Below are 24,979 nucleotides of genomic sequence, written 5' to 3' on the forward strand. Positions count from 1 at the left end.
ACCTGAGCAGGCCTTTACTCTCCACCCTGGGATTCTCAGTATGAACAGGGTGGGATGTGTTTTGAGACAGGATGTCCCAGCTCTCCACCCTGGGATTCTCAGTATGAACAGGGTGGGATGTGTTTTGAGACAGGATGTCCCAGCTCTCCACCCTGGGATTCTCAGTATGAACAGGGTGGGGTGTGTTCTGAGACAGGATGTTCCTGCTCTCCACCCTGGGATTCTCAGTGTGAACAGGGTGGGATGTGTTTTGAGACAGGATGTCCCAGCTCTCCACCCTGGGATTCTCAGTATGAACAGGGTGGGGTGTGTTTTGAGACAGGATGTCCCAGCTCTCCACCCTGGGATTCTCAGTATGAACAGGGTGGGGTGTGTTCTGAGACAGGATGTTCCTGCTCTCCACCCTGGGATTCTCAGTGTGAACAGGGTGGGATGTGTTTTGAGACAGGATGTCCCAACTCTCCACCCTGGGATTCTCAGTATGAACAGGGTAGGGTGTGTTTTGAGACAGGATGTCCCAACTCTCCACCCTGGGATTCTCAGTATGAACAGGGTGGGGTGTGTTTTGAGACAGGATGTCCCAACTCTCCACCCTGGGATTCTCAGTGTGAACAGGGTGGGATGTGTTTTGAGACAGGATGTCCCAACTCTCCACCCTGGGATTCTCAGTATGAACAGGGTGGGGTGTGTTTTGAGACAGGATGTTCCAGCTCTGCACCCTGGGATTCTCAATATGAATTGATTAGGCCACATTTGAATATTGTGTGCAGTTCGGGTCACCTCATTACAGAAAGGATGTAATTGCACTGGAGAGGGTACAGAGGAGATTTACGAGGATGTTGCCAGGACTGGAAAAATGCAGCTATGAGGAAAGATTGGATAGGCTGGGGTTGTTCACCTTGGAACGGAGAAGGCTGAGGGGAGATCGGATTGAAATGTACAAAATTTTGAGGGGCCTGGATAGAATGGAGGTGATGGGTCTATTCACCTTAGCAGAGAGGTCAGTGACGAGGGGGCATAGATTTAAAGTGATTGGTAGAAAAATGGGAGGGGAGATGAGGAAAAACTTTTTCACCCAGAGGGTGGTGGGAGTCTGGAACTCACTGCCTGAAAGGGTAGTTGAGGCAGAGACCCTCAACTCATTCACAAAGAGTCTGAATATGCACCTCAAGTGCCCGTAAGCTGCAGGGCTATAGACCAAATGCTGGAAGTGGGATTAGAATAAATGGATCGTTTCTCAGCCGGCACAGACACAATGCGCTGTGGTCTCTTTCTGTGCCTTAAACTTTATATGATGCTATGATTCTTTCTAAGGGAAGCTGATGGGTTTGTGTTCCCTCTTTTAGTTGAATCATTGTGCTCATTGAGGTGCTGGATGCCAGTGCCGGGGGACAGGGTATTTTCTTGGTCAGAGAACACAAGAAATAGGAGCAGGAGTAGATCACATGGCCTGTCGAGTCTGCCCTGTCATTCAACATGATCATGGCTGATATTGGGCTTCATTGCACTTTCCCACTCAATCCCCATATCCCCTGAAAGACCAAAAATCATAGATCTCACCAAATCCCTGTCCAATTGTAACAAGCCTTCTTTATTCCTGTACTCCAACCCCCCACCTTGCAGTATCGGCCAACATGCCATTTGTCTTCCTAATTGCTTACTGTAGCTGCAACTATTTGCGTTCCTTGGACGAGCACACCCCCCATCTCTCAACATCAACATTTAAATGTTGCGCACCTTTCAAAAATATTCTGCTTTTCCATTCTTATGACCAAAGTGAATAACTTTACCCGTCCCCTCATTATACTCCATCTGCCATCTTGTTGCCCACTCACTTAATGGGTTGAGTTTGGTTTAGCTCCTGCCGTTGGGATCCATGCTGGGAGTGGGCGCAGGAAGATCGCACCGGCAGCGGCTCGCCACGGATCCTGACGCTGGGAGCGCCGGGTCCGGTCTTCCTGGCAGCGGAGAGGCTCTGTGACAGCTCCTCCCTCCGCTGGGCGACGTGACCTGATTTTAACATGTGTAAATTAAGCAAATGAAACTGACTCCGATCGTACCGACTGCCGGGATCTTCCGTCTGGTGCCTGCACTCACGCAGCTTCACTTACCCGTCCGGGGGAAATAGTTAAATTAAGTGGCAGGTCCGGCTGCCCTTTAAAAATGGTGGCAGCACAGAGACAATTGACGTCACTGCAGGCGTGGTAGAGCCCGCCCCCCTTCCACATGATTTGGGGGGTGGGGGGTGGTTTTCCCGACCTGCGTATTATCCTGAGCTGCCAGGCGCTGGATGGCAGCGGCATGGGCTGCCATTTTTATCGCCTACTCCCGGCGGTGGGAAGGTTAAATCCAGCCCAACTTGTTTATATCTCTTTGCAGCTTCTCTGTGTCCTCCCCACGGTTTACCTTTCCACCTCGCTTTGTATTGTCAGCAAACTTAGATACCTTACTCTCTGGGCTGAATTTTATCAGCGCTCCGAGGCAGCGCACTTTGAAGTCGGCCTCCTTCTGACATGGAAGCGTCACCGCAGAGCCCCTGCGATGTTACGCGTGGGGGGCTCATTTAAATACTCGACGCCACCCGCCCTTTTGAAAGGGTTTCAAGCCCTTGGGAGAAATTTAACTGTTTAAAGGGATCTCTTTGTTACAGAAATGGAGTAATAATCCGTGCACACCTGCAATCCCCTCTCCCACCCCACCCCCAACGACTGAACATTTAATTTGATGCCCCATCCCCTCCCCAAAAGAATTAGTTCTCCCTCACGACCTTCCCACTCTTTTTGTTTCCTGTCCATTTACCAATCCTCTATCCATGCTAATATATTACCCCTAACTCCATGAGCTCTTGACCTTTTATGTGGCACCTTATCGAATGCCTTTTGGAAATCCAGGTATCGAAGGGAAAAAATAGAATAGATTTCTGACTAGTTTACTATTTTCCTTTTTAATCAACTTTCTGGTGGCCCGTTGTTGGTTTCTAAAACAATCCCAATCGCCAGACTTGCCACTGTTCTTTGCAGCATTGTAAGCCTCTTCTTTTAATCTAATACCATCCGTAACTTTCTGAGCGAGCCATGGATGGGTCTTTCTTGCTGACTTGTTGCTTTTCAATGGAATATATTTTTGTTGAACATTTTGAATTGTTTCTTTAAATGTTTCCCACTGTTTATTTACCACCGTACCTTTTAGTCTATTTACCCTATTAATCTTGGCCAGTTCTCCCCTCATTGTAATTGGCTTTGTTTCCGCTTCAGATTCTTTCTTGCGATTTTAGTATGTTGTTTTCAAACTTCATGTGGAATTCAGTGGTATTATGATCACTACTTCCCAGTGGATCTTTTACTATGGCGTTACTAATTAACCCTACCTCATTACACAATACTAAATCTAAAATGGCTTTATCCCTAGTCAGTTCCACAATGTGTTGCTCCAAGAAACTCTTAAGCATTCCACAAACTCATCCTCTAGACTACCCTTGCCAATTTACTTGGATAAAAATTACCTTGCACTTCAAATATCACAAGAAGTCTCTGCAGTCACTGTTCACAGAAAGTCCTTTTTCTCAGTCTTAATGGCACACAGACCCCTTAGGGTTTAAAAAAAAACTCTTCTGACAACTTCATGATCTTTCCACAGATGTTGCCCGACCTGCCGAGTATTTCCAGCACATTCTGTTTTTATTTCAGATTTCAAGCAGCTGCAGTATTTTGTGTTTCTTCCCTTTGCTTTTGTTAGCTCATTTTAGATTAAATGGGCCACATGTTTGGGGGAACAAGAGGGGTCATTGGTGTTTGGAATTCTCGACCCCAGAGAGCAGTGGAGGCTGGGTCATTTAATATATTCAAGGCTGAGCTGGATAACTTTTTGATTGACAAGGGAGTGCAGCAATCAGATCAGCTATGATCTTATTGAATGGTGAAGCAGGCTCGAGGGGCCGAATGGCCTACTCCTGCTCCTATTTCTTCGGTTTTTATGTTCTTATGACCACACCTGGAGTATTGTGTTCAGTTCTGGGCACCACACCTTAGGAAGGGTATTTTGGCCTTGGAGGGAGTGCAGCGTAGATTTACCTGAATGATACCTGGACTCCAAGGGTTAAATTACAAGGAAGGCATTCAGCCCCTTTAAGTCCATGCCGACTCTCTGTAGATTAATCCAGTCAGTCCCATTCCCTCGCTCTATCCCCGTAGTCCTGCAGATTTATTTCCTCAAGTGCCCATCCATGTCTTTCTAAGTGGCAGTTTATCCTGTCCCTCAGAATTGATTCTAACAATTTTCCAGCCACCGAGGTCATACTGACCGGCCTATAATTATTTGGCCTAACCTCACACCCTTTTTAAACAATGGTACAATGTTCACAGACCTCCAATCGTCTGGTACCTCTCCTGTATCTAGTGAGGATTTGAAGATGATCCTCAGAACATCTGCTATTTCCTCCCTGGTTTCCTTTAACAACCTGGGATGCAATCCATCCGGCCCTGGCGATTTATCCACTTTCAAAGAGGTCAGACCTTCTAGTACTTTGTCTCTCATTATGTTTATTGTATCTAATATTTCACACTCCTCTTTCTCTGCAATATCTGCATCATCCCTCTCTTTTGTGAAGACAGACAAAAAATTCTTTAAGAACCCTGCCCACATCTTCTGCATCCACCCATAAGTTCCCTTGTACATCTCTGATAGACCCTACCCTTTCCTTAGTTATCTTCTTGCTGTTAATGTACATCTTTGGGTTTTCCTTAATATTTACCTGCCAATAATTTTTCATGTCCTCTCTCTGCTTTTCTAATTTCCTTTTTTACTTCACCCCTGCACTTTCTATACTCCTCTCGGCTTTCTAAAGTATTAAGGTTTTTCTGTATGCTTCTAGATAACCAGGGGGCTCTAGATTTGGCAGGACCACCCTTTCTTTGTGCAGTCATGCCTACACTGTGCCATAGAATCTCACTTTTAAATGCCTCCCACTGGTTTGCCACTGATTTTCCTTCAAGTAGCTGTATCCAGTCCAGTTTTGCCAGATCACCTCTCAGCTTCGTAAAATTTGCCTTCCATAATAATGCTAAAACTAACTGTATTATGGTCACTATCTCCAAAACGGTCACCCACTGTTACTTCATCCACTTGCCCAGCTTCATTACCGAAGACTAAATCTAGAATTGTGCCCCCTCTCGTTGGGCTTGTTACGCTGGCTAAAAAAGTTCTCTTGAGTGCAGTTCAATAATTTTGTGCCTTCTATGACCTTCACACTGTTTTAAAGGTTGTAAAGTGCCTAGTTGAAAAATGAGCTGCTGTTCCTCGAGCTGTTCATTGGAAGAGTGCAGGAGGCCGAGGAACAGAGAGGTCAGAGTGGGAGCGGGACAGAGAATCAAATTGGGAAACTCAGGGTCACACTTGCAGACTGAACGGAGGTGTTCCTCAAAGTGATCACCCAATCTGATCACTCAGTCTCCCCATTGTACAGCAGAGCACATCGTGAGCAGTGAATATAATATCCTAAATTGCAAGAAGTGCAAGTAAATCACTGTTTGGTTTCATCCCACAAAACCTTGAGAATAGCCCAAAGGAAGATACTTTATTTGAAGAGTAAAAGTTACAAAGTAAAGCAGACCAATTGCCAGAATATTAAACTCCACACCAGCTATAAAGAAGACTAACATCAGCAGATATAAACCCCACTGTCAGAATGAACGTAGTTCAGTGCTGGATATGACTCACAGCAGCAGAATGCAACACCTGCAGTCACTTGTGAACTGACTGCTGTGTCAGCAGGTGGGATGACTGAGTGAATCCCTTCCCACACTCAAGCAGGTGAACAGCCTCTCTGCAGTGTGACTGTGTCGATGAGTTTCCAGCTCAGATGGGTAATTGAATTCCTTCTTAAGGCCCCCACATTCCACGGTTTCTCCCCAGTGTGACTACGCTTATGTCTCGACAGGCCAGATGATCAGCTGAAACCTCGTTCACACACAGAACACGTGTACAGTTTCTCCACGCTATGAATGGGGCTTTTTGCTTTCGTGTTCAAGGCTGATGATATTCAGTTCCTGATAAATCGAGTGGCTGTCAGATCTTGATGTTAGGCTTGGTTTGAGTTTATCTGTTACAATTCTTTAGGATGTAAACCGTGACCCTGGCATATACCAACACGTTCAGGAGAGATGGTGAGAAAGCCCCTGTGTGCAGAGTGAGAATAAAATCAATGTCTGTAAGTCCTCTCCTAATATCCTGTAATATCCTGCACCATTTCTTTCCTCCACTGTCAGTTTTCTCCCTCCCTCGACTCTGGCTGGGTTCAGTTCTCCAGCCCCTGTGTGCAGAGTGAGAATCAAATCAATGAATCAATGATTTTCTCTCCCGGTCACTGGGACCCTGAAGCCCCGCCCACTCTCTGTTCTGGTCCCTCAAATTACCAGATTCATTCAGCTCAATTTCACAACCACCCTTTGTGGGTTCTCTCTCACTTTGTCTTTCCTTTTTCACCTTCATTTTACAGGGTATTGGAAGAAGAAGATTTGCAGACGGGAAACTCAAACAAAGCATCACATCAGGATCTGACAAAGTCACTCGATTCATCAGGACCTGAATATCATCGGACTTTGACCATGGAAGCAAAAAGCAGCGATCACAGTGGGGAGAAACTGTACATGTGTTCTGTGTGTGAACGAGGTTTCAGACAATCATCTGGCCTGTCGAAACACAAGTGCAGTCACACTGGGGAGAAGCCGTGGAAATGTGGGGACTGTGAGAAAGAATTCAATTACCTGTCTAAGCTGGAAACTCATCGACACAGTCACACAGGGGAGAGGCCGTTCACCTGCTCAGAGTGTGGGAAGGGATTCATTCAGTTATCTACCCTGCTGATACACCAGCGAGTTCACACTGGGGAGAGGCCATTCACCTGCTCAGAGTGTGGGAAGGGATTCGCTCATTCATCCAACCTGCTGACACACCTGCGAATTCACACTGGGGAGAGGCCATTCTCCTGCTCTGAGTGTGGAAAGAGATTCATTCAGTTATCCACCCTGCTAACACACCAGCGAGTTCACACTGGGGAGAGACCATTCACCTGCTCTGAGTGTGGGAAGGGATTCACTCAGTTATCCACCCTGCTAACACACCAGCGAGTTCACACTGGGGAGAGACCATTTACCTGCTCTGAGTGTGGGAAGGGATTCACTCAGTTATCCACCCTGCTGACACACCAGCGAGTTCACACTGGGGAGAGGCCGTTCACCTGCTCAGAGTGTGGGAAGGGATTCACTCAGTTATCTACTCTGCTGACTCACCAGCGAGTTCACACTGGGGAGAGGCCGTTCACCTGCTCTGAGTGTGGGAAGGGATTCACTCAGTCATCCACCCTGCTGACACACCAGCGAGTTCACACTGGGGAGAGGCCATTTACCTGCTCTGAGTGTGGGAAGGGATTCACTCGGTCATCCCACCTGCTGGCACACCAGCAAGTTCACACTGGGGAGAGGCCATTTACCTGCTCTGAGTGTGGGAAGGGATTCACTCAGTTATCTACCCTGCTGACACACCAGCGAGTTCACACTGGGGAGAGGCCGTTCACCTGCTCTGAGTGTGGGAAGGGATTCACTCAGTCATCCCACCTGCTGACACACCAGCAAGTTCACACTGGGGAGAGGCCATTCACTTGCTCTGAGTGTGGGATGGGATTCACTCAGCCATCCCACCTGCTGATACACCAGCGAGTTCACACTGGGGAGAGGCCGTTCACCTGCTCTGAGTGTGGGAAGGGATTCACTCAGTCATCCCACCTGCTGATACACCAGCGAGTTCACACTGGGGAGAGGCCATTCACCTGCTCTGAGTGTGGGAAGGGATTCACTCAGCCATCCCACCTGCTGATACACCAGCGAGTTCACACTGGGGAGAGGCCGTTCACCTGCTCAGAGTGTGGGAAGGGATTCACTCAGTCATCCCACCTGCTGAAACACCAGCAAGTTCACACTGCGGAGAGGCCGTTCACCTGCTCTGTGTGTGGGAAGGGATTCACTCAGTCATCCAAGCTGCTCAGACACCAGCGAGTTCACAGGTGATTACAGGGGTTGGATTCTGCTGTTATTGCTGCTGTTAATCACATCCAGGACTGAACCATATTCATTCTGACAGTTGGGGTTTATTTCTGATGTCGGTTGCCCCTCTTGGACTGAGTGTTTGCCCCACAGCATCTCTCATTCATGTGTGAATAGACCATCATGTCTGCAAACCTCATTTTCAATTTAAATCCACTCAGTAAATGTACTGAACAAAAGATGAACAATAAACAGATCACAGGCCAATCCTGCAGCTCTATATTGACAGGAGAAAGTCTGTTCTTTAGTTTGAGAATGAGGCTGTTTAAGTTCTGAATGTTTGTAAGCACCAGCAGACTTGAGCTGTTTGATAGACAGGCTGTTCACAGCTGTTAACATGTCAGATATTGAAGGAATTACTCTTAAAGTAAACTCATCAATTTATAACCTCAGACTCCAGTCCCTGCTGTAATTAATACTCAGCATCCATTAGTGCTGATTTACAGTCAATCACTGAATCGCCTGGTTAATCTTTCCTTATTTTGTGCTGGATAACTCTGATTACATTTCTCTGTGTTTATACATGTCTATAAAGTGTCTGTGTGCCCAGATTTAACTAAGTTGTGATTTGTAACCAATAAATGATGTTTTGGGCATGACTTGTAGTCTGGTATCTTGGTGATTTGTCAAGAAAGATTTAATTCACTCACTCAGCAGCTTGAGAGGAACCAGACTGAGGTTTAATGAACATAAGAAATAGGAGCTGGAGGAGGCCATTTGGCCCTTCGAGCCTGTTCTGCCATTCACCAAGATCACGGCTGATCTTCTACCTCAACTCCACCTTCCCGCACTATCCCCATATCCCTTAATTCACTCAGTACCCAAAAATCTATCAATCTCTGTCTTAAATATACTCAACGACTGAGTATCCACAGCTCCCTGGGGTAGACAATTCCAAAGATTCACAACCCTTTCAGTGAAGAAATTTCTCCTCATTTCAGTCCTAAATGACCGACCCCTTATCCTGAGACTGTGACCCAGTGTTCTAGATTCCCCAGACAGGGGAAACATTTTCTCAGCATCTACCCTGTCAAGTCCCTTCAGAATTTATTATGATTCAGTCAGATCACATCTCATTCTTCTAAACTCCAGGGAATATAGGCCTAGTCTACTCAATCTCTCCTCATAGGAGGAGACGGATCATAGTGAGGGTGCTGTAGCAGAGTGGTTATGTTACTGAACTAGTAATCCAGAGGCCTGGACTAATGCTGTAGAGACATGAATTCAAATCTCATCACGGCAGTTCATGGATTTATACTCAATTAATTAAACAATTGCCTCTTCCCAGGACCCAGACTAGTGAACATTCATTGCATTCCCTCAAGGGCAAGTTTGTCCCTCCTTAGGTAAGGAGACCAAAACTGCACACAGTACTCCGGGTGTGGCCTCACCAATGTCCTGTATAATTATAGTAAGACTTCTTTACTTTTATACCCCAATCCCTTTGGAACAAAAATTAACATACTATTTGTCTTCCTAATTGCTTGCTGTACCTGCCTGTTAACTTTCTGTGATTCGTGTACAAGGATGCCAGATCCCTCTGAATGCAAATGTTTCTCAGTCTCTCACCATTCATGAAAAAAAATGATTTAAAAAAAAGTCAAAGTGAGTGACTTCACACTTCACCACATTGTATTCCATCTGTTATGTTCCTGCCCACTCACCCAACCTGTCTATATCCCTCTGCAGCCTGTTTGTGTCCTCCTCACTGTTTACTTTCCCACCTAACTCTATCATCAGTAAACCTGGATACATTATGCTCAGTCCCCTGTTACAGACAAGTAGGAAATGGGGTGACTGGCTTCCACTTTTCACCTCCCAACTGACCACAGATAGTGTTTTTGTTAAACTAGTGTTTCAGTCCCTGAGTGTTTTAAGGGTCAAGTAAACAGACCAACGGCAGGTTTTCTCGTTGGTTGAAAGAAATAACTTTTTTCCCCCACAAAAACTGAATTGTTCACAACTTGCACCCACTCACACATTCACACACGTAAACACACATAAGGATAGAAAGGAAAAGATAAGATGCGGTTAAAGTCCCAAGTGATGTAAGTAAGAGTTTTAAGGATTGCGAAGGAATCGTCTCCGGAGGAAAGTCTTTTCAAAGGTGCAGGCCTGGATGTTTGTAATCTTGAACTTGCTGAAATGTTGCAGACTTCTGGTTTACTTCCGCTGGTGGGGAATTCGAAGTCGCCTTGCAATTTCTCTCTGCCTCAGTTGTTTAAAGATCGTTTGAAACTGTTTTTGCAGGCAGGGCACCTTTGCTCAGCTGGTCGGCCTCACAGCTTCTCTGGCTGGAAGTATGGCCTTCAGTCTCTCTCTATCTCTCTCTAAGAAAAAGTCTTATCAGCTTGGTTTAGGTCATGTGACCAAAGAATACTCTCCCCTGCAGGGTTCATACAATGCCTTTGAACGTGCACCATTGTTAAAAATGGGTCTGTGAGCGTAACAGCTGACTCTGGCTGGGTTCAGTTCTACACTCACTAGTTTCCCTCTCTCTCCTTCCCTGAAGGTGCTGAGTCTGGCTGGATTCAGGTCTGTACTCACTGCTTCACCCCTTTCTCTAGCAAGGCAAGCATTTGTTGCCCATCTCTAATTGCCATTGAGAAGGCGGTGGTGAGCCGTGTTCTTGAACCTCTGCAGTCCATCTGGTGTAGATGCATCCACAGTGCTATTAGGAAGAGAGTTCCAGGTTTGTAACCCAGCATCAGTGAAGGAACAGCGATATATTTCCAAGTCAGGATGGTGTGTATCTTGGAGGGGAACTTACAGGTGCTGGTGTTCCCATGCATCAGTTGCTCTTGTCCATCTAGGTGGTAGAGGTTACGGTTCAGAAGGTGCTGTTGGAGGAATCTTGGTAAGTTGCTGCAGTGCATCTTGTATATGGTACATACTGCTGTAATTGTGTGCTGGTGGTGGAGGCAGTGAATGTTTCAGGTGGTGATTGAGGTATTGATCAAGCTGGCTGCTTTGTCCTGGACATTTTCGAGCTTCTTCAACGTTGTTGCAGCTGCACCCATCCAGGCAAGTGGAGAGTATTCCATCACACTCCTGACTTGTTCCTTGTAGATGTGTGGACAGGCTTTGGGGAGTCAGGAGGTGAGTTACTCGCCGCAGGATTCCTAGCCTCCGACCTGTTCTTGTAGCCACGGTATTTATATGACTGGTAGTTAATTTTCTGGTCATTGGTAACTGCCAGGATGTTGATGGTGGGGGATTCAGTGATGGTAATGCCCTTGAATGTTAAGGGAAGATGGTTAGATTCTCTCCTGTTGGAGTTCCTTGTTTCCTGGCACTTGAATGGCACAAATTTTACTTGGAACTGGAGCCTCCTGGAGTGGACTTTAAGAAAGCTGAGTTTCAGTATAATGACAAATACATGGAGAGGAACCAGAGGCAGGTTTTACCGATCAGCAAAGATCTAGGAAGGATTGATGCCTGACTTCCCAAACTGTCTTACATTGAACCCAATTTGGAACAAGATTGATTCTGTTTCCACAACTGAGCAAGACAAAAGCATCCATTAGAGAAGCTAACATACAAGTTTAACATAACTTCACTTCAATTCTATCCCTCTAGAAATGAACCCGGTGCTTTATTTTCTTCTTTTATTACCTTATTAACCTGCGTTGCTACTTTTATTGGTCTCCTCAGCCCCGTTTAGACTCTTGTTTTCCAAGTAATATGTGGCCTCCTTATTCTTCCGACCAAAATACATCACAGCACATTTATCAATATTGACATTCATTTGCCAATTACAATCCCATTCTGCAAGTTTACTGAAGTCTTTGTGCATTGTGTCACGATTTTCCTCAGGAGTAACTCAATCTCCCAACTTGGTGTCATCCGCAAATTTGAAATTGTACTTCCCATTCCCGAGTCTAAATCGTTTATGTAAATGGTGAATAACAGTGATCCCAGCACCGCTCCCTGTGGAACACCACTTCCCACCTTCCACCAGTCTGAGTAGCTACTCTTAACCCCTACTCTCTGTTTTCTGTTTTGTAACCAGCTTGCTATCCATAACAGTCTGTACAATCTGCAAGGTGACCAAGATCAGGCTGTGTGGAGTGGAGGACCAGGCAGCAGAATGGATGGAAAGATGGTTACAACACAGAAATCAGAGGGTTGGATTTACAGGGAGTTCATAGCCATGTCTGGTGAATGTGACTGTCCACACCCATTGTGTGAGCTGTGGGAGCTCATCAAACTCTCCCAGTTAAAGACTGACCAACAGATCAGCTGGAATCAAATGGTTCCAGTCATGGAAGGAGTGTTAAACAGCCTGTGAATCCTTCCACTAATTCACACTGTTCTCCAAGGGAAGAGTTCAAAGAGAAACAATCACTGCACTGTGTTATTTCCTGAAATAATCCCTCCTGTCTGTCCTGAATGAATCCATTTCACCAACAAATGTTGAAATGTTTGCTCCACACCCACAGGGTTTCATCTGTTTCAGGCCACAACAGAACAGGGCCAGTTTGCACCTGGACTCTGAGAGAAATCAGCTTTCAAACTGATACAGAGTTTCAGCCAATGAGGGAGATCTGGGCTCAACACCGCCCACTCGGTGCCACAGGCCCCGCCCCTCATTCACTCCGATTGGTTGGAGGACCAAACTTCCACTTGGTCCTCCAGCTCATTCCCGCTGCTCTTATTGATCCAGAGCTGCCGTCAATCAACCTGGCATTGCAAGCTGCCAGGTAAGAGGTGTGGAGGGAGCGGCTCGCAGGTTCACCCCGGCCGGAAAGCGGCAAACTCCGGGAGGAACTGCAAGAGCTGGGAACTCTCAGGGAGCGTCTGTAAATGGAGGAGAAATGGGGACTGGTCAGGGAGCGTCTGTAAATGACAGACGATTGGTAAAGAGTGAGAAGAATGGTATGAGGTCTCCAGAGGATATTGGCAGATGGGTGCAATGGGCAGATACAATTCAGATGAAATTTAATGCAGAGAAGTATAAAGTAATGCATTTTGGAAAGAAGAATGAGGAGAGGCAATATAAACTAAACCCTACTATTTTAAACAGAGTGTAGGATCAAAGAGACCTGGGAGTGCCTGGAAACAAATCTTTGACAGATTAATAAAGCTGTTTCAAGCACAGACTAGATCCTTGGCTTTGTGACAAGAAGCCTAGAGCATAGAGGCAAAGAGATTCTGCTAAACCTTTATAAATCGCTAGTTAGATCGCAGTTAGAGTATTGTGTCCAGTTCCGGGCACCAGACCTTAGAAAAGAATCAAGGTCTTGGTGAGGGTACAGAGGAGATTTACGAGAAGGATACCAGGGATGAGGGGTTTCAGTTCTCTGGACAGGCTGGAGAAGCTGGGATTGTTCTCCTGAGAGCCGAGAAGGTTAACATAGGACTTAGGAGCAGAAGTAGGCCATTCAGCCCTTCGAGTGTACTTCACCATTGAATAAGATCATGGCTGATTTAGTGGTGGTCTCAACTCCACTTTCCTGTCTGCAAACCCCCCCCCCCTCCCCCAATAACCCTTGACTTCCTTGTTTATCAAAAATCTAACAAACTCAGCCTTGAATTAATTCAATGACAGCCTCCACCGCGTTCTGGGGAAGATAGTTCCACAGACGGTCAGCACTAACAAACGGACAGTGACAGGAAGGGATAGGGGCGGCACAGTGGCGCAGTGGTTAGCACCGCAGCCTCACAGCTCCAGCGACCCGGGTTCAATTCTGGGTCCTGCCTGTGTGGAGTTTGCAAGTTCTCCCTGTGTCTGCGTGGGTTTCCTCCGGGTGCTCCGGTTTCCTCCCACAGCCAAAAGACTTGCAGGTTGATAGGTAAATTGGCCATTATAAATTGCCCCTAGTATAGGTAGGTGGTAGGGGAAGATAGGGACAGGTGAGGATGTGGTAGAAATATGGGATTAGTGTAGGATTAGTATAAATGGGTGGTTAATGGTCGGCACAGACTCGGTGGGCTGAAGGGCCTGTTTCAGTGCTGTATGTCTAAATTTAAATCTAAAAATCTAAGGGCAAATCAACAGATAAGGCTAGAGGTTACAAAAATAATAAAAGGACAAAACTAAAGGCTCTGTATCTGAATGCACGTAGCATTCAAAACAAAACAGATGAACTGAGAGCGCAAATAGAAATAAATAAGTACGATCTGAAAGCCATTACAGAGAAATGACATGGATTGGGAGCTGAATATTGAAGGGTACATGGCATTTAGGAAGGACAGGAAACTAGGAAAAGGTGGAGGAGTAGCTCTGTTAATTAATGATGGTACTAGCGCAATAGAGAGGGATGACCTAAGTTCAGGAAACCAGGATGTAGAAGCAATTTGGGTAGAGATGAGAAATCATAAAGGCAAGAAGTCACTTGTGGGAGTGGTGTACAGGCCACCTAACATTAACCACACTGTAGGACGGGGTATAAAGGAAGAAACAATGGCAGCTTGTTAGAAAGGCATGCCGAAAAGCATGGGGGGATTTTAACATACACATAGGCTGGAAAAATCAGATAGGCAGAGGTAGCCTAGATGAGGAATACATAGAATGTTTTCGGGATAATTTCTTGGAACAGTACATTCTCAGGCCAACCAGAGAGCAGGCTGTACTAGACTTGGTATCGTGCAACGAGATAGGATTAATTAATGACGTAAAACAAAAACACAAAATGCTGGAAATGCTCAGCAGGTTTGGCAGCATCTGTGGAGAGAGAAGCAGAGTTAACGTTTCAGATTAGTGATCTTTCATTAAAACCTGCAAAGGTTAGAAATGTAATAGGTTTTAAGCAAATAAAGCAGGGGTGGGGCAAGATATAACAAAAGGGAAGAGGATCACAGAGAATAACTGACAAGAAGGTCATGGAACAAAGGCAAAGGGTGTGTTAATAGTGTGCTGAAAGACAAAGCATTAGTGCAGAGAGGGTGTGAATGGACAGAGCAGTGAACAGCCCTGGCCCAAAGCACAAACATGAAAAAAACAGTGGGCAGGCACATGGTAAAAAAAGAATGATGAAGCGAACTAAAATAAAACAAAAAATAATAAGTAAAAAATAAAAAATTAAAAGGGGGGCCAGTCATGCTCTGAAATTATTGAACTCAATGTTCAGTCCGGCAGGCTGTAGAGTGAATAATCAGTAAATGAGTTGCTGTTCCTTGAGCTTGCGTTGATGTTCACTGGAACACTGCAGCAATCCCAGGACAGAGATGTGGACATGAGAGCAGGGGGGAGTGTTGAAATGGCAAGCAACCGGAAGCTCTGGGTCATGCTTTCAGACTGAGCGGAGGTGTTCCGCAAAGCGGTCACCCAATCTGTGTTTGGTCTCCTCAATGTAGAGGACACCACATTGTGAGCAGCGAATACAGTATACTACATTGAAAGAAGTACAAGTAAATCGCTGCTTCACTTGAAAGGTGTGTTTGGGGCCTTGGATAGTGAGGAGACAGGAGGTAAAAGGGCAGGTATTACACCTCCTGCGATTGCATGGGAAAATGCCATGGGACGGGGATGAGGTGTCGGGAGTAATGGAAGAGTGAACCAAGGTGTCGCGGAGGGAACGAACCCTTTGGAATGCTGACGGGGAGGGGAGGTGAAGAATCATTTGGTAGTGGCTTCACGCTGGACGTGGCAGAAATGGCAGAGGATGATCCTTTGGATGTGGAGGCTGGTGAAGTGGAAAGTGAGGACAAGGGGAACCCTATCGTGGTTCTGGGAGGGAGGGGAAGGGGTGAGGGTAGAGGTGCGGAAAATGGGCCAGACACGGTTGAGGACCCTGTCAACCAGAGTGGGGGGGGGGGGGGGGAAGCCTCGGTTGAGGAAAATTACCTCATATTTAAGGCGCCTCTAGGTAGCAGCGATCATAATATGATTGAATTTTACATTCAGTTTGAGGGAGAGAAGAATGGGTCCAAGACCAGTATTTTAAACTTAAATAAGGGCAATTATGAGGGCATGAAAGCAGAGCTAGCTAAAGTGAACTGGCAAATGAGGTTAAGGGATAGGTCAATGGAGATGCAGTGGCAGACATTTAAGGGGATATTTCAGAATACACAGAATAGATACATTTCAACAAGAAAGAAAAATTCCAAGGGACCGGGGGGGTGTGTGTGGGTGGGGACGACCCGCCATCCGTGATTAACTAAAAAAGTTAGAGAGTATCAAACTTAAAGAAAAAGCATATAATTGTGCAAAAATGGGTGGCAGGTCAGAAGATTGGACAGAATATAAAAAACAGCAAAGGTTGACTAAAAGTTTGATAAGAAAGGTAAAATTAGAGTACGAGAGAAAGCTAGCTAGAAATATAAAGACAGATAGTAAGAGTTTCTTTAGATATTTAAAAAAGAAAAGTTAACAAACTGAGCATTGGTCCCATAGAAAGTGAGTCTGGGGAGTTAATAATGGATAATGAGGAGATGACAGATAATTTTGCATCAGTCTTCACCATAGAGGATACAGGTAACATTCCAGAATTAGCTGTAAATCAGGAAATGAAAGGGAGGGAGGAACTCAAGAAAATTACAATCACTAGGGAATTGGTGCTGAACAAATAGTTAGAGCTGCGGACGGACAAGTCCCCGAGTCCTGATGGACTTCATCCTGGGGTCTTTAAAAAAGTGGTGAGTGAGATAGTTGATGTATTAGATTTAATTTTCCAAAATCCCCTAGATTCGGGAAGGTTCCGCTAGACTGGAAAATAGTGAATGTAACTCCTTTATTCAAAAAGGGAGGGAGACAGAAAGCAGGAAACTAGAGGCCAGTTAGCTTAACATCTTGCTGAGGGAAACTGTTAGAAGCTATTATCAAAGTCATTATAGAAGGGCACTTAGAAATATTGAAGGTAATCAAGCCGAGTCAACATGGTTTTGTGAAAGGGAAATCATATATAACCAATTTATTGGAGTTCTTTGAGGGAGTTACCTGTGCTGTGGAGAAAGGGGAACCGGTGGATGTACTGTACTTAGATTTCCAGAAGACATTTGATAAGGTGCCACATCAAAGGTTATTGCAAAAAATAAAAGCTCATGGTGTAGGGGGGTAACAAATTGACATGGATAGAAGATTGGCTAGCTCACAGGAGACTGTAGGCATAAATGGGTCATTTTCTGGTTGGCAAGATGTAATGAGTGGTGTGCACAGGGATCTGTGTTGGGGCCTGAACTTTTTACAATTTATATAAATGACTTAGATGAAGGGACCAAAGGTATGGTTGCTAAATTTGCTGATGATACCAAAGATAGGAAAGTAGGATGTGAGGAGGACATAGGAGGCTACAAAGGAGATAGATAGGTTAAGTGAGTGGGCAAAAACCAGGCAGATGGTGTATAATGTGGGAAAATGCGAAGTTGTCCATTTTGGTTGGGAGAATAACAAAGAAGCATATTATCTAAATGGTGAGAGATTGCAGAGCTCTGAGATGCAGAGTGATCTGGGAGTCCTAGTGCACGAATCGCAAAAGGTTAGTATGCGGATGCAGCAAGTAATTAGGAAAGCTGATAGAATGTTATTGTTTATCACAAGGGGAATTGAATACAAAAGTAGGGAGGTTATGCTTCAGTTATATAGGGCATTGGTGAGACCACATCTGGAGTACTGTGTACAATATTGGTCTCCTTATTTAAGGAAGGATGTAAATGCGTTGGAAGTGCTTCAGAGAAGGTTTACTAGACTAATACCTGGAATGGGCGGGCTGTCTCGTGAGGAAAGATTGGACAGGCTAGGCTTGTATCCACTGGAATTTAGAAGAGTAAGAGGTGACTTGATTGAAACATATAAGATCCTGAGGGGTCTTGACAGGGTGGATGTGGAAAGGATGTTTCCCCTTGTGGGAGAATCTAGAACTAGGGGTCACTGTTTAAAAATAAGACGTCACCCATTTAAGACAGAGATGATCAAAAGGTGGCGGAAGCAGAGTCTTTGAATATGTTTAAGGCGGAGGTAGATAGATTCTTGATAAGCAAGGGGCAGGAAACAAAGGGTAATTGTTGACAGCTGTTTTAGCGACTGGAGGGCTGTTTCCAGTGGAGTTCCGCAGGGGTTAGTACTGGGTCCTCTGCTTTTTGTGATGCATATAATGATTTGGATGGAAACATAGGGGGCATGATCAAGAAGTTTATGGACGATACAAAGATTGACTGCTGTGGTAGATAGCGAGGAGGATAGCTGTAGGCTGCAGGAAGATATTGATGGTCTGGTCAGATGAAAGGAAGAGTGGCAAATGGAATTCAACTCAGAGAAGTGTGAGGTGATGCATTTGGGGAGGTCAGACAAGGCAAAGGAATACATGATTAATGGGAGAATACTGAGAAGTGGACAGGAAGTGAGGGACCCTGGAGTAAATGTCCACAGATCCCTGATGGTAGCAGGTCAGGTCAAAAAGGTGGTTAAGAAGGCATATGGAATCCTTTCCTTTATTAGCCAAGGTATTGAATACAAGAGAAGGGAGGTTGTGCTAGAACTGTATAATTCATTGGTTAGGCCGCAACTTGGGTACTGTGTGCACTTCTGGTCACCTCATTACAGAAAGGATGTCATTGCACCAGAGAGGGTACAGAAGAGATTTACGAGGAAGTTGCCAGGACTGGGAAAATGCAGCTATGAGGAAAGATTGGATAGGCTGGGGTTGTTCTCCTTGGAACAGAGAAGGCTGAGGGGAGATCGGATTGAAATGTACAAAATTTTGAGGGGCCTGGATAGAATGGAGGTGAAGGGTCTATTCACCTTAGCAGAGAGGTCAGTGACGAGGGGGCATTGATTTAAAGTGATTGGTAGAAAAATTAGAGGGGAGATGAGGAAAAACATTTCCACCCAGAGGGTGGTGGGGATCTGGAACTCACTGCCTGAAAGGGTAGTTGAGGCAGAGACCCTCAACTCATTCAAAAGGAGTCGGGATATACACCTCAAGTGCCCGTAAGCTGCAGGGCTATGGAGCAAATGCTGGAAGGTGGGATTAGAATAGGTGGATCGTTTTTCAGCTGGCACAGACATGATGGGCCAAGTGGCCTCTTTCTGTGTCTTAAACTTTCTTTGAGTCTATGATTCTAAGGGGGTGGAAGGTTAAGGGGGTAGGTGGAAATATGGAGTAATCAGTTCAGCCATGAACTTACTGAACGGTGGAGCAGGCTCGAGGGGCCGAGTGGCCACTCCTGCTCCTCATTCGTGTGTTCGTATGTACTGAGAGAAAAAAATTCTCATCTCTGTCTTAAGAAGGAGACCTCATTCTTAAGCTGTGTCCCCTAGTTCTAGTCTCCCCCACAAGAGGGAAGGTACTGCCGGTATCCACTCTATCAAGTCCCCTCAGGATCTAACATGTTTGTGGGAGCAGTTTTGCTGAGCTTTTGCTTCTATAACTGTTATTTGAGTAAGTAGATTAAATATAATCCTAGTGAATATGTGTATATATATATACTCTCATATATAAGTTGAAAGTATAGCTACATATTGGTACAAAATGGAGTATTTACCCGAGGCATTGTGGGACAAGTTGCTTAGTTTGCAGTTTTGAGCATGGTACAGCATAGCACAGACTCTGAGCAGGGCCCCTCTTATCAGTGTAACTGCAGACTGCGCGAAGCACTCAGGAATGCAAGTTGTTTGATAGAGGTGACAGGAAGACTCAAGGATAATTGATGGGGTCTGAGAAACATCACAGATGCTCAGGGGGCTTGCATGAGCTGATCACGTAGCCATATGATGCCTCATGAGTAATCTAATTGGTAATATGTGTAATGTATGTAATCAATAACCGTTATGATTGGATTATGTCCAGCCGGGATGGGCTGAGTAACTGTATATCCGTTGTGGATCTTCCTTTGTCCGGTGGAATAGCACTGGACCGCTTTTAGGTAAGGTGTGCTCCCCATGATATCATGGAATAAAGTGTTTATTCTCAAAGTCTGAGTCCGGAGAATTTGTTCAATAATTTGGCATAATCTGGATTTCTCCAACAATGTTTCAATAAGATCACCTCTCATTCTTCTAAACTCCAATGGGTATAGGCCCAACCTGTTTACCCTTTCTTCATAAGATGAGCCCTTCATCCCTGAAATGAGTTGAGTGAACCTTTTCTGAACTGCTTCTGATGCAACAATAGCCTTTCGCAAATAAGGAGACCAAGCTGTACACAGTACTCCAGATGTGGTCTCACCAAGGTCCTGTACAGCTGCCGTAAAGCTTCCCTACATTTATATCCCAATCCCCTTGTAATAAACACCAACATTGCATTTGCCTTCCTACTCACTTGCTGTACCTACCTGCATGCTAACTTTTTGTCATTCATGTACAAGGACATCCAGATCCCTCTGTACCACCGACTTCTGCAATCTCTCTCCATTTAAATAGTATACTGCTTTTCTATTCTCCCTGCCAAAGTGAACAATTTTACAGTCGCCCACATTATACTCCATCTGCCAATTTGTACCCACTCATTTAATCTATCTATATCCCTTTGTAGACTCTTGACCTCCTCTTGACAACTTACGTTCCTACTTATATTGGTGTCATTGGCAAATTAAGCTCCTATACATTCAGTCCCTTCCTCAAGTCTTTGATATAAATTGTAAATATTTGTGGCCTCAGCACTTATCCCTGTGGCACTCCACTGGCTACACATTGGCAACCTGAAAAAGACCCATTTATCCCTTTTAAACTGTGTCCCCAGGGCATTAGCCTGGGCCTCTGGATTACTAGTCCAGTGGCATTCCCACACCACTGCCTCTTCCCCTACAGGAGTTTGATGGAATACTCTCCACTTGCCTGGATGGGTGCCGCTCCAACAACACTCAGGGAGCTCGACAGCATCCAGGACAAGGTAGCCCGCTTGACTGGCACTCCATTCACCAACTTAAACATTCACTGCCTTCACCGGTGCTGCATAGTGGCTGCGGTATATACCACCTACAAGATATACAGCAGCAACTCACCACGTCTCCTTCAACAGCACCTTCCAAACCAGTGACCTCTTCCACCTGGAAGGACAAGGGTAGCAGACGCATGGGAACACCACCATCTGCAAGTACCCTTCCAAGCCACACACTATCCTGACTTGGAAATCGCCGTTCCCTCACTGTCACTGGGTTTAAATCCTGGAACTCACTCCCTAACAGCACTGTGGGTGTACCTACACCAGGTGGATTGCAGCAGTTCAAGGTCGTTCACCACCACCTTCTCAAGGGATGGGCAACAAATGCTGGCCTTGCCAGCGATGCCCCACATCCCATGAAAATGAATAATTAAAACAAAACTCTCCTCTGCACCCTCTCAACAGCCTTCACATCCTTCCGAAAGTGTGACCAGGACTGGATGCAGTACTCCAATTGGGTTCAAACCAGAGCTTTATCAAGTTTGAACATAATGTCCCTGCTTTTGCATTCATTGCTTCTATTTCTGAAGCCCAAGATCCCATATGCTTCGCTAACTGCTCTCTCAATATGTCCTGCCACTTTCATAGATCTGTGCATATGAACCCACAGGTCCCTCTGTCCCTGTACATTCTTTAGAACTGTGCCATTAAGTATATATGGCCTCTCCCTATGCCTTCTGTCAAAATGCATCACCTCACACTTCTCTGTATTAAATGCCACTTGCCCGCTCATTCTGCCAGCCTATCTATGTCCTCCTGCAGTCGACTGGTATCATCCTCAGTTTGGTATCGTCTGTAAATTTTGAAATTTTACTCTGTATTCCAATATCCAAGTTATTTATTTATATCAAAAAGGCAGTGGTCCCAACACTGACCCTTGGGCAACACCACTGACTACCGTCCTCCAGGCTGAAAAACAGCCATTTACCACAACTCGCTGTTTGCCATCTTTAAGCCAATTTCTTTTTAAATGCAAGCCGACACTGACCCTCCTATTCCATGAGCCTCAATTTTGTTAACCAGCTTTTTATGCAGTACTTGGTCAAATGCTTTCTTAAAATCCATGTAGCCAAAATCCACGACATTCCCTTCATCAAACTTCTTGGGGGGAGATTTAATAAACATGTTCAAAATGATGAGGGATTTTCACTGAGTAGAGAGGGAGACACTGTTTCCACCGGCAGGAGGGTCAGTAACCAGAGGACAGAGATTTAAAATAATTGACCAATAAAGCCAGTGGGAGGAGGTGAGGAGAAATGTTTTTAGACAGCGAGTTGTTCTGATCTGGAATGCACTGCCTGAAAGGGTGGAGGAAACAGACGCAATAATAACTTTCAAAAGGGAATTGGATAAAAACTTCAGAGGGGAAATTTTTCAAGGCTCTGGGGAAAGTGTAGGGGAGTGGGATTAATTGGTTAGTTCTTTCAGAGAGCCAGCACTGACACGATGGACCGAATGGCTTCCTTCTGAGTGTATGATTATATGTAATGGTGATGATCAGGGAGCATCTGCATAAGAAGGAGAAATGGAGAGTGGTCAGTGAGAGCCCATCACCAGAACTGGGAGATGTCACAATGGACAGGGAGGGTCAGAGTGTCAGAGGAGGGGGAGAGAGCACGTACACACAGACAGAGTCAGCACCTTCAGGGGAGGACAGAGAGTAACCAGTGAGTGTAGAACTGAATCTAGTCAGAGTCAGCACCTTCAGGGGAGGAGAGAGAGGGGAACCAGTGAGTGTAGAACTGAACCCAGTCAGATTCAGCTGTTACACTCACAGACGGAGCAAGGATGAAAAATGAAATGAACTGGAGCAGTTATGAACTATAAAAAATGAACTGGTGAGTTAAACTCCAAAACATGGACACACTGCTGCAGACAAGATTGGGTAGGGGTCAGGTGACTCCCCTCCTGTAATACAAAATACATCTAGGCTGTTGGAGACCAAAACCCATCATCACATCTGATCCAGCCCTGGGAAGACATTAAAATGGGAAACAGGCAATTCAAAGCAAAGCAGCTCCTATCTTCAACAATTGTGTTATCAAAGACCCTGGCAGAGAGGGAGACTGTGGATTCAAAACCAAAATAATAGGTCTGACCTAACACCACGGTATCATGATGAGCCATCTTCAAACCCCATTTTTAACAATGGTGCACGTTCAAAGACATTGTATGAACCCTGCAGGGGAGAGTATTCTTTGGTCACGTGACCGAAACCAAGCTGATAAGACTTTTTTCTTAAAGAGAGAGATAGAGAGAGACTGAAGGCCATACTTCCAGCCAGAGAAGCTGTGAGGCTGACCAGCTAAGCAAAGGTGCCTTGCCTACAAAAACAGTTTCAAACCATCTTTGAACAACTGAGGCCGAGAGAAGTTGCAAGGTGACTTTGAATTCCCCACCAGCGGAAGTAAACCAGAAGTCTGAAACACTTCAGCAAGTTCAAGGCTACGAACATCCAGGCCTGCATCTTTGAAAAGACTTTCCTCCTGAGATGAATCAACAGGTTTTTGCTAAGCACAAAACTCTTACATCACTTGGGACTTTAACTGCATCTTACCTTTTCTTTTCCATCTATCTCTCCTTATGTGTGTGAATGTGTGAGTGGGTGAAGGTTGCAAACAATTCAGTTACTGTGGAAAAAAGATACCTCTTTTTTTTTCTTTAAACCTACGAGAAAACCTGTCGTTGGTCTGTTTATTTGACCCTTAAAACACTCAACGGCTGAAACACTAGTTCAACAAAAACACTATCTGCGGTCAGTTGGGAGGTGAAAAGTGGAAGCCAGTCAGGGGACTGAGTGTAATGTATCCAGGTTTGCTGACAATACAGTTAGGTGGGAAAGTAAGCAGTGAGAAGGACACAAACAGGCTGCAGAGGGATATAGACAGGTTGGGCAAGTGGGCAAGAACATGACAGATGGAATACAATGTGGTGAAGTCACCCACTTTGATCGGAAATTTTTTTTAAAATCAGGTTTTTTAATGGTGAGAGACTGAGAAATGTTTGCATTCAGAGGGACTTGGTGTCCTCGTACAAAATGATAACATGCAGGTACAGCAAGCAATTAGGAAGGCAAATGGTATGTTAGATTTTGTTACAAAGGGATTGGGGGATAAGAGGCCACACCTGGAGTATTGTGTGCAGTTTTGGTCTCCTTACCCTAAGGAGAGACATACTTGCCCTTGAAGGAATGCAATGAAGGTTCACTAGTCTGATTCCTGGGATGAGGAGATTGTTCTAATTATTCACAGAATGTGGGTGTTGCTGGAAAGGCCATCATTTATTGTCCATCCCTAATTGTCCTTGAGAAGGTGGTGGTGAGTCACCTCCTTGAATATAACTGAGTAGCTTGCAAGGCTGTTTCATAGGGCAGTAAAGTCAACCACATTTCTGTGGGTCTGGAGTCACATATAGGCCAGATCGGGTAAGGACGGCAGATTTCCTTCCCTAAAGGAAATTAATGAACCAGGTGGGTTTTTAGGACAATCTGGTTGTTTCATAGTCACCATTACTGATACTAGCCATTTTTAATCCCAGATTTTTTGAACTGATTGAGTTTAAATCCTTAAACTGCCGTGATGGGATTTGAATTTGTGTCTCTACATCATTAGTCCAGGCCTCTGGATTACTAGTTCAGTAACATAACCACTCTGCTACAGCACCCCCACTATGATCCATCTCCTCCCGTGAGGAGAGATTGAGTAGACTAGGCCGACATTCCCTGGAGTTTAGAAGAATGAGAGGTGATCTCACTGAAACATAAATTCTTAAGGACTTGTCAGGGTAGATGCTGAGAAAATGTTTCCCCTGTCTGGGGAATCTAGAACACTGGGTCACAATCTCAGGATAAGGGATCGGCCATTTAGGACTGAAATGAGGAGAAATGTCTTCACTGAAAGGGTTGTGAATCTTTGGAATTGTCTACCCCAGGGAGCTGTGGATACTCAGTCATTGAGTATATTTAAGACAGAGATTGATAGATTTTTGGGTACTGAGGGAATTAAGGGATATGGGGATAGTGCGGGAAGGTGGAGTTGAGGTAGAAGATCAGCCATGATCTTG

General features: G+C 45.2%; 1 protein-coding gene and 1 pseudogene across 1 annotated transcript in view; one reads left to right on the plus strand and one right to left on the minus strand.

Moving 5' to 3' along the window:
* Window positions 1-24,979, plus strand: part of LOC137349169 (zinc finger protein 585A-like) — a 196,545-nt pseudogene that overhangs the window by 146,904 nt on the left and 24,662 nt on the right.
* Window positions 1-24,979, minus strand: part of LOC137349142 (zinc finger protein 256-like) — a 65,426-nt gene that overhangs the window by 11,292 nt on the left and 29,155 nt on the right. The window lies entirely within an intron of this gene.

The sequence above is a fragment of the Heterodontus francisci genome, chromosome 34, assembly GCF_036365525.1.
Source record: "Heterodontus francisci isolate sHetFra1 chromosome 34, sHetFra1.hap1, whole genome shotgun sequence".
Taxonomy (NCBI): Eukaryota; Metazoa; Chordata; class Chondrichthyes; order Heterodontiformes; family Heterodontidae; genus Heterodontus; species Heterodontus francisci.